Here is an 8,084-nt window from a genome sequence, read left to right on the forward strand (position 1 = left end):
ATTTAATTCTGATTTAATTTTGATTATTTCTTTCCGTCTACTGGATTGGGGTTTATCTTGCTGCTCTTTTTCAAGGAGGTTTAGATGTGTCATTAAATTGTTAGTTTCAGATCTCTCCAATTTGTTGATGTAGGAGCTCAGAGCTATAAACTTGCCTCTGAGTACTGCCTTTGCTGTGTCCCAGAGGAGCTGGTATTTTGTGTGTTCATTTTTGTTGAATAGCATGATCATTTGAATTTCCTTTCTAATCTCTTCCATGACCCACTCATGATTCAGCAGTGTGTTGTTCAGCCTCCATGTGATACCGGACTTTCTTTGGTGGCTTTTGGTGTTGAGTTCTAATTTTATTCCCTTGTGGTCAGAGAGAATGCAAGGTATAACTTCAATGTTTCTGAATTTAGACAAGTTGGCTTTGTGGCTTAAAATGTGGTCTATTTTAGAAAACGTTCCATGTGCTGCTGAGAAAAACGTGTATTCTGATGCTGCTGGGTGAAATGTTAGGTAGATGTCTTTTAAGTCTAGTTGATCTATGCAGCTGTTTAGATCTGCGGTTTCTCTTTTGAGTTTTTGCCGAGTTGATCTATCTAGTGGGGAGAGTGGTGTGTTAAAATCCCCAACAATTAATGTCTTTGGATCTATATGGGATTTGAGGGAAAGTAGTGTTTCTTTGATAAATTTGGGTGCTCCATTGTTTGGCGAATAGATATTTAGAATTGTAATATCCTCCTGAAGGAGAGATCCTTTAATTAGTATGTAGCGACCTTCTTTATCTCTTTTCACGAATTTTAATTTGAAGTCTATTTTATCTGATATTAGGATTGCCACTCCCGCCTGTTTATGCGGTCCGTTTGCTTGGTAGATTTTGTTCCAGCCTTTAACATTGAAAATGTGTTTGTTTTTACGGGCAAGATGTGACTCCTGCACGCAGCCGATAGACGGGTCATGTTTTTTAATCCAACTAGACAGTCTATGTCGCTTAATTGGAGAGTTCAGTCCGTTAACATTAAGAGATAGGACTGAGACTTATTTGGGAGTTCCTGCCATGTTATCTACCTTCTTGGGGGCTGCGAAAACTGGGTTCTTCCTATGGTTCTTGGATTCTCAGTTTGGGTGCAGTTTCTTGGCCTTTATTGCAGTCTTGTTGGTTTTATATGTGTAGGACATCTTTAAGAATCTTTTGTAGGGCTGGTTTGGTGGAGATGTATTGTTTCAATTTTTCTTTGCTATGGAAGGTTTTTATTTGGCCTTCAGTTATGAAGGAGAGTTTAGCTGGGTACAGTATTCTTGGTTGATAGTTGTTTGTTTTTAGGGCATGGCATACATCATTCCAGGCTCTTCTTGCTTTGATTGTCTCTGCTGAGAAATCTGAGGTGATTCTAATTGGTTTCCCTTTATAAGTGATTACCCTTTTCTCTCTTACAGCTTTAAGGATCTTTTCCTTGTTCTGAGTTGATCCTGTGTGGATTATAATGTGGCGGTGGGATGTCCTATACTGGTCTGGTCTATTTGGGGTTCTAAAGGCTTCTTGTATCTGGACAGGCCTATCTTTTTGCATGTTTGGGAAGTTCTCTGCTAGGATCCTGTTAAACAAATTTCCTAGACCATTAACTTCTGTTTCTAGGTGCTCCTCTACACCCATTATCCTTAGATTAGGCCTTCTGATGGTGTCTTCCAGGTGTTGGATAGATCTATCATATTTCTTGGACTTGTCTTGGATGCTTGTATGTTCTTTCTCTATAATATCTAGGCTGTCTTCAATCCCTGAGATTCGATCTTCTGCATGGTCTAACCTGCTGTCAAGACTCTCTACTTTGTTTTTTATCTCTTTTCCTTCTATTTGGTCAGCTTTGATGGCTTCAAGTTCTTTGTTGAAGCTCTGTTTTAGGTCTTGTATGAATTTCTTTACTTCCTTAATTTGGTGTTCAGTGTTTGTCCTCAAATCACTTAGTTGATTGGTTATGGTTTCTTTGGGCTCCCATTCCTTCTGTTGGGTTCCATTCAGCATTCCCTTTGTGGTCTCCCTGACTTCCTTCAGCTCTTTGTTAATGGATTCCATGAATGCCTTTAGTGATCTTTGTGTGTTCTCTACCTGGTCTCTCAATTCCTGTATTACTCTTTGATTAGCTTCCTCTCGTTCGTGGGATTCCTGCAGATCTCTTTGAGTGTTCTCAGCCTGATGAGTAAATTTCTTATCAAGCATTGTAGCCTCCTCCTTTGTTTCCCCTTCTCATCCCTTCCCATCCTCCCTCTGCCCCCCCCACTCAATCCTCCTCACTAGCCCCCTCCCCACACCAAAGTTGTAAAGTTCATTTTTGACATAATGACTTGTATTTTTGTAATCAATTTTTTAATAACTGTTTTTCATTTCTTACATCTGAAGAATGAAAAATATGGAATACTTCACAAATTTTCATATCATCCTTGTGCAAGTGCCATGATAATCTCTATATTGTTGTAATTTGGGTAAATGTGCTGCTGAAGCATGTAGTATCCTGTAAAGTTAAGTAGTTAATGATGCAATCTTTATAAAGGCATATATCCTTAGTTGACTTTTTGTAACCAGGAAACCTTATTGTTCCTAAAAATGTTATTGATCTTACTTCTCTAAAATTCTGTGTATATTGGAAAAAACATATTGTTTGGTCGATTGCTCACATTTTCAATTTTTTTTGTCAATAACTATTTTAAGTCTTTTTCATTTAAAATTTGATCATACTTTGAAGCCTTTATAGCTAGGTCCAAAGGTGATAGCTTTTCAAGTACTTATTTATCAACTGAGTTAGCTTTGTGGAGCTAATGGATTCAAAGCAAGCCTTGCTTAAGAGCTCCTTCTAAACTTCTGCAGCTTAAAATTCCTAAATGAGGTCTTACTGGCACAAATGTCTACCTGACCCTTTACTCTTCTTCCATGTAGCAACAGACCAACCAGAATATCTTACCCTGACAGCATAGATTTTCTTACTGGAACAAAACTAATCTTAGTTAAAAAGGATCATAGAGAGACGAACAATTAAGACAGAATCGTTTAGACTAGAATGTATTTTATCAAAATATAATTGTTTCTTATACCTAGTATTTCAAAAGTAGCTAAAGCCAAGAAGGTGAAAAAGTTTTGACATGCATGATTACCTAATGTCCTGGCCAGTCTACCATCCAACCAGGCAGGAATTTACACTACTGCCTTTCTTTCACCCAATATTTTCATAGTTACAAGAGAAGTCTATATGTTTCTCCTTGATATTAGGCCTTAAATTGGTAATGTTTATCACATTGTTTCCTCTTGCCTCTAGGCTGTAAATCTACAAATTGTAAAGCTTTAGGTCCAACTCTACCAACACTGAGGTAGAAATAATGGAATAATACTTTAAAACACAGTTGCCTTTGATACCCGAACCACAACAGTACATTGAAAAACATGTGCCTTTTTCTTATATTATATATAGTTACATATTTTATCTTTATACGTGCTAGTATTTTATTTCACACAGTGAAACTTACTAGAATTAATTGATAATGTGACAAATAAATAGATATTTATTACAATAAATAAATTGGAATATAAATAATAAGGTTTAGAATGTACATTTGAAAATAAAAAGTATCAATGCAATGTCTTTGGTATAAACTTTTGATACCTTCTAAGTGTTCTTGGTCTTCTGAATTCACATTGTAAAAAAAAATTGTTGTTTTCCTCTAATCTATAAGGGACTTTACTCTGCTACTCTGTTTATTGTTTTAACTCACTGATTCCAAAATATTTTTCTCCAATTTCGGAAGCCTTCCTACTGATTATACCCAAATTTTATGATATGATATCTAAAATGTATTACTCTTCTGCAGGACCCATGGGTCCTAGGATCCCAGGTCCCAGTTATCTGCTTCATCAGATAACAAGGGCAAGATTTCTCACCTAGACTCATGAAACATGTCAACAGAAAGTAATTGAAAATCCATCTCAATTCCTTATGACACCGGAATTAGCAGTTTGCAATTGTGAAATGCAGTGCAACTTAAAATGAAAGATGAGATCACAAAATCTGAAAGTACAGTAATTCAAACTTTCAAACAAATGACCAGCCCATATGTGTGACCAAGATCACAAATGTCACAAAATTATTTTTAATACCCCTCTTCTGATGATTACTGAAAGATTTCTGTCCAGCATAAGTAGGCCAAAAAAATAGTTCCTAGAACGATAGATCCATAATTAGGCTACCAAGGCTAGGAAAACTTGACTTCAGGTCAAATATAATTCACAAAAACATTAATTGAGAATATCGTTAATGCTTCAAAATACTGGTACTTCAGTAAAACTTGGTTCAGTTGTATAAAAATGTTATCATTCACAAACAAATGACAACCTACATTTAATCTCCTGAAAACAGATTCCTTTTGAAATAATCTTTTAAAAATCACATTCACCAAAATAACATTTGACAAGTAGACGATAGTAACATTACAAATTTTTCAAGTTTAGGGTGCAAATTACAATAGAGTTGATTTATTTATCCAGCACTAATGCCAAGCAGGTTCAACCATTCATTAAAGTGTAGAAACAGTACCACCCACCATTTGTGTTGTTCAGTAGGTGCCTTCCAGAAATGTGTCAAATAGAACAACCTCCCATAATACAAACCCAAAAACTAGCTAATAAAATAAGTTTCATCACTTAATAAGGTACATTTTGAAAAGTCACAAATAGATGCCTTATCATATGTTGTTTTATGTTTTCCCTATCTATCTAACATAGTAAGAAATATGACTTAAAGTCATGAATATGGGTACTCATCAGATGTGACAAACATAAAATCTGTCTTCTGTTTCTACCATATTCCTCTATAGTAGTAAATCGTGGTTTTCTTCTTTTTCCAAAACTTATAGGTAGTAGAAAATATTATCCCATGTAAAATAAAATAATCACAAACCTTTTTACAAAGCCATTTATAAAATTTTGTAGTTAGGAATATATTCTAAGCCATATTTAAACTTTCTTGTTGACTAAAGATTAATCTTCCAAATGGATGAGAATAAAATCATGTCTAGGTGCTTCACATCTCCAGTCTTGCAAATTGTTATTGCAGGATGAATGAATTATGGAAATATAAGCTGACATCAGTTCAAGTATATGCAGGATTGAAACTCCGTGGAATGTATATAAACCTTTCAAAATATTAACAGACAGTTTAACAGAATGACTATCAGGAAGTTGAAACCAGAGAGGAATAATAGTAAAGGCATAGAATGAATGAAAAATGGAACAAGGGGCATGTACAGCTAGAATACTCAATGTACACATGTGATAAAGGAAGTGGTAAATCTGAAATAAATCTTGGAGAAGGGGTTGGTTGAGAATGATAGAAGGAGTCACTCTGATCAAGGAGCATTGGACAATTAGATGGACATATTTTTTGTAATACACTTGCAAAACCTTTTGTAATTTAGTTAGAAAACACAACAAAATACAAAAACACACAAAAATCACACCCAAACAGCAATCTCTAGAGAGGATGAATGTGACCTCTCAAAATTTTAAATAGTCAATGAAGGGTAGTGTTGGGAAAAGCAAACAAAGCTGTTCAAAGAGGGCAGTTTTGGGTAGCAGAGAATTTTGAACATATTTAAATAGATTGTCTAAGGTTAAGAATCACCTACATGTGCTGCAAATATTTTCTTCTGTGAGTTCTCTTTGTCTGCAATGGATAATCCAGTCCTCAGCCACCCTTGATAGCTTGTGAAGATAGAATGGAAGAAACAAGATCAAGAACCCATTACTCCACTGGAGACAGAAAAGTCCTCTATATTTTCTTTCATTTCTCTTCACTACTCTTTCGTCAAACTTTTAAATCAAGTGATTTTGAATTATATCTTTCATTCTTTGTTCTGGCAAAGTAATTAACCAAACTAATTTACTAAATATTATTTGCCATTTTTTCTACCATGCTGTTTACTTGACTAAGAGAGTCCATTAAACTTCACCGTTGCATTTGGTTGCCACAAAAAACCAACATCTATGTTAATGAGGACAAACTCTAGTGTAAAACTTTGTCTCCACAAAACCAGTCCAAGAAGTTGTGATCACAAATATTTAGCTATACTTTTATTCTTTTACCTTAAAATCTTCTTGTGTCTAAAGTGTCACAAAAATAAGTACTCCACTACTTTTTGGTTCAATCACTTCTAACCTCAAAGATATATTTTGCTAACAAGATGCTTAGAGGAAACCAAAGTATATTCCACTTTTATGTTCTCCCTTAGGACTCTCCTTAGATACCATATCAGGATCAGTGAAGTTATACTTTGCAAAAATATTTCAATAGGTTATTTTTCTCTTGGTCTTGCATTTGCTCAGCAAGATGTATGGAAAAGAATAGAGTTAAATCATCCATACCTTGGGTGACAGTGTCTGTTACAAAAGACAATGCTTGTAAGTCCTAAATCTATGTCCTCCTCTTAGCTCTTGCCTGATTTCCAATTAGGCACAGCTTCTTGGCCTCAAGTCCAGTGAAGCTGAAAGTCTATAAGATATCCTCCTCACCCCGCCCCTCTATATCTTCATGGTTTCTCTTTTAAAACTCTTTGAAGTTGCCTCATTTGAACATAGAATTTATTTTCCTGTCTTCATTCAATCTATTCTGCATTGTAGTGAGCCATATAGGCTCTGTAAAATCACTTTAGGTAGCAAAAATATTAAGAAAATCTATATCAAAATTTCTGGCCCCCCTCCACTGCTGAAGTCAATATGCTTAGATAGGGCTTGTAAGAACATTGTTTGCTTACCCTTTCAATTTACGCAATTCTTTTCTGATCCCAAACTTTTTGGCTTATGTAATGAGAAGTCTTCACTACCTCATGTTGATAAGGATATTATTTTTTGAGAGCTGCTTAGAAATGTGTAATCATAGGAGTATCCAATCAGATTTTTTTTCTGTGTTTCAGTGCTTCACGTGCAAAGACATTGGGGAAAGTGTTACAAACAGAAAAGCGTGAACCCAATACCTTCTTTCATTTTGGAGGGCACTTTCTGCCTAAATATTTTGACCCAAATTATCTTTTTCAAAGAATAATTTTGGTAATGAAAGTTCAATTCACAAATTTTGATGTCTTAGGTTTTTTTAAGAACTTTGAATTTCACACAGTGAGAGTATATTTCCTGGGTAAGGACAATTCTCAAGGGAACCTACAGGATTTACAGTAAGGTTTCTGAAGTTTGTTTGTTTATTGTGAAAATGAGCTATCTTTACCCACATTTCTCCCTCTCAACTAAGTCTCCATAGCTTTATTTGCATTAAAGCCTATTTTCCCAGGCAATTTTCTTAATAGGCTAAGTTGTTAAAAAGTTTGAACAATTAAAATATGCCTGTCATAATTTTTTAACTCTTTTGAAATCCCTTTATCAAAATTACGTTTTCCCCAATCCTAATTCAACCTTTACCATCAAAAACTCTAACATGTTGTTCACATGATATAGTGTCCAGGCACCTATTATTTTCCAGTGGCTTTATGTGTCTATATGAAGATATAAGCTGATGCTGAGCAAAATGAACTCCAAGATATGGAAACAGAGATTTTTTTTGCAGTTGTTTTTAATGTACTATGTGATTTCTATTTTCTTTGGGTTTTTACCCCTATGGTTTGTCCTTGGCTCTATTTGATTTTGGTAGCCTGTGTATACATTTACCTTAATTAGGGAAGGGAAGAGGAACAACAAAATGGCGAGACAAAGGACAAAGGGGAAGACAATGCAATAGCATTACTCACAAGACAATATGTTGGAAATGTACATTACAACTTGTGAGGAGTATTGAGGTGAAAGAAAACTGTGAGAAAAATGAAAGAGGGGGTAACAAGTTTGAAAAGTTATATATTCACTACCTTACAATTACTGGAACCCCATTGTACATCAATTTGACAATAAAACTAAATTAAAAAATAAGCTGCATAAAATATAATTTCACTGTATTGTTAAAGTAAATATTATTCTTTATTTTATGTAGCAACTTTTTAAAAATCAATACTATTTGGCATCTAATTTGAATGGATTACTCCTTTTTATCAGAGAGTCATCAACTTGAATGTTATCCAAC

General features: G+C 34.7%; 1 pseudogene; it reads right to left on the minus strand.

Moving 5' to 3' along the window:
- Window positions 1–2,384: 2,384 nt before the first annotated feature.
- LOC122127515 lies at window positions 2,385–2,484 on the minus strand (annotated as a pseudogene).
- Between the last annotated feature and the right edge of the window lie 5,600 nt (window positions 2,485–8,084).

This window comes from Dipodomys spectabilis, unplaced genomic scaffold (genome assembly GCF_019054845.1).
Source record: "Dipodomys spectabilis isolate Male_0828 unplaced genomic scaffold, ASM1905484v1 ptg000301l, whole genome shotgun sequence".
Lineage (NCBI taxonomy): Eukaryota > Metazoa > Chordata > Mammalia > Rodentia > Heteromyidae > Dipodomys > Dipodomys spectabilis.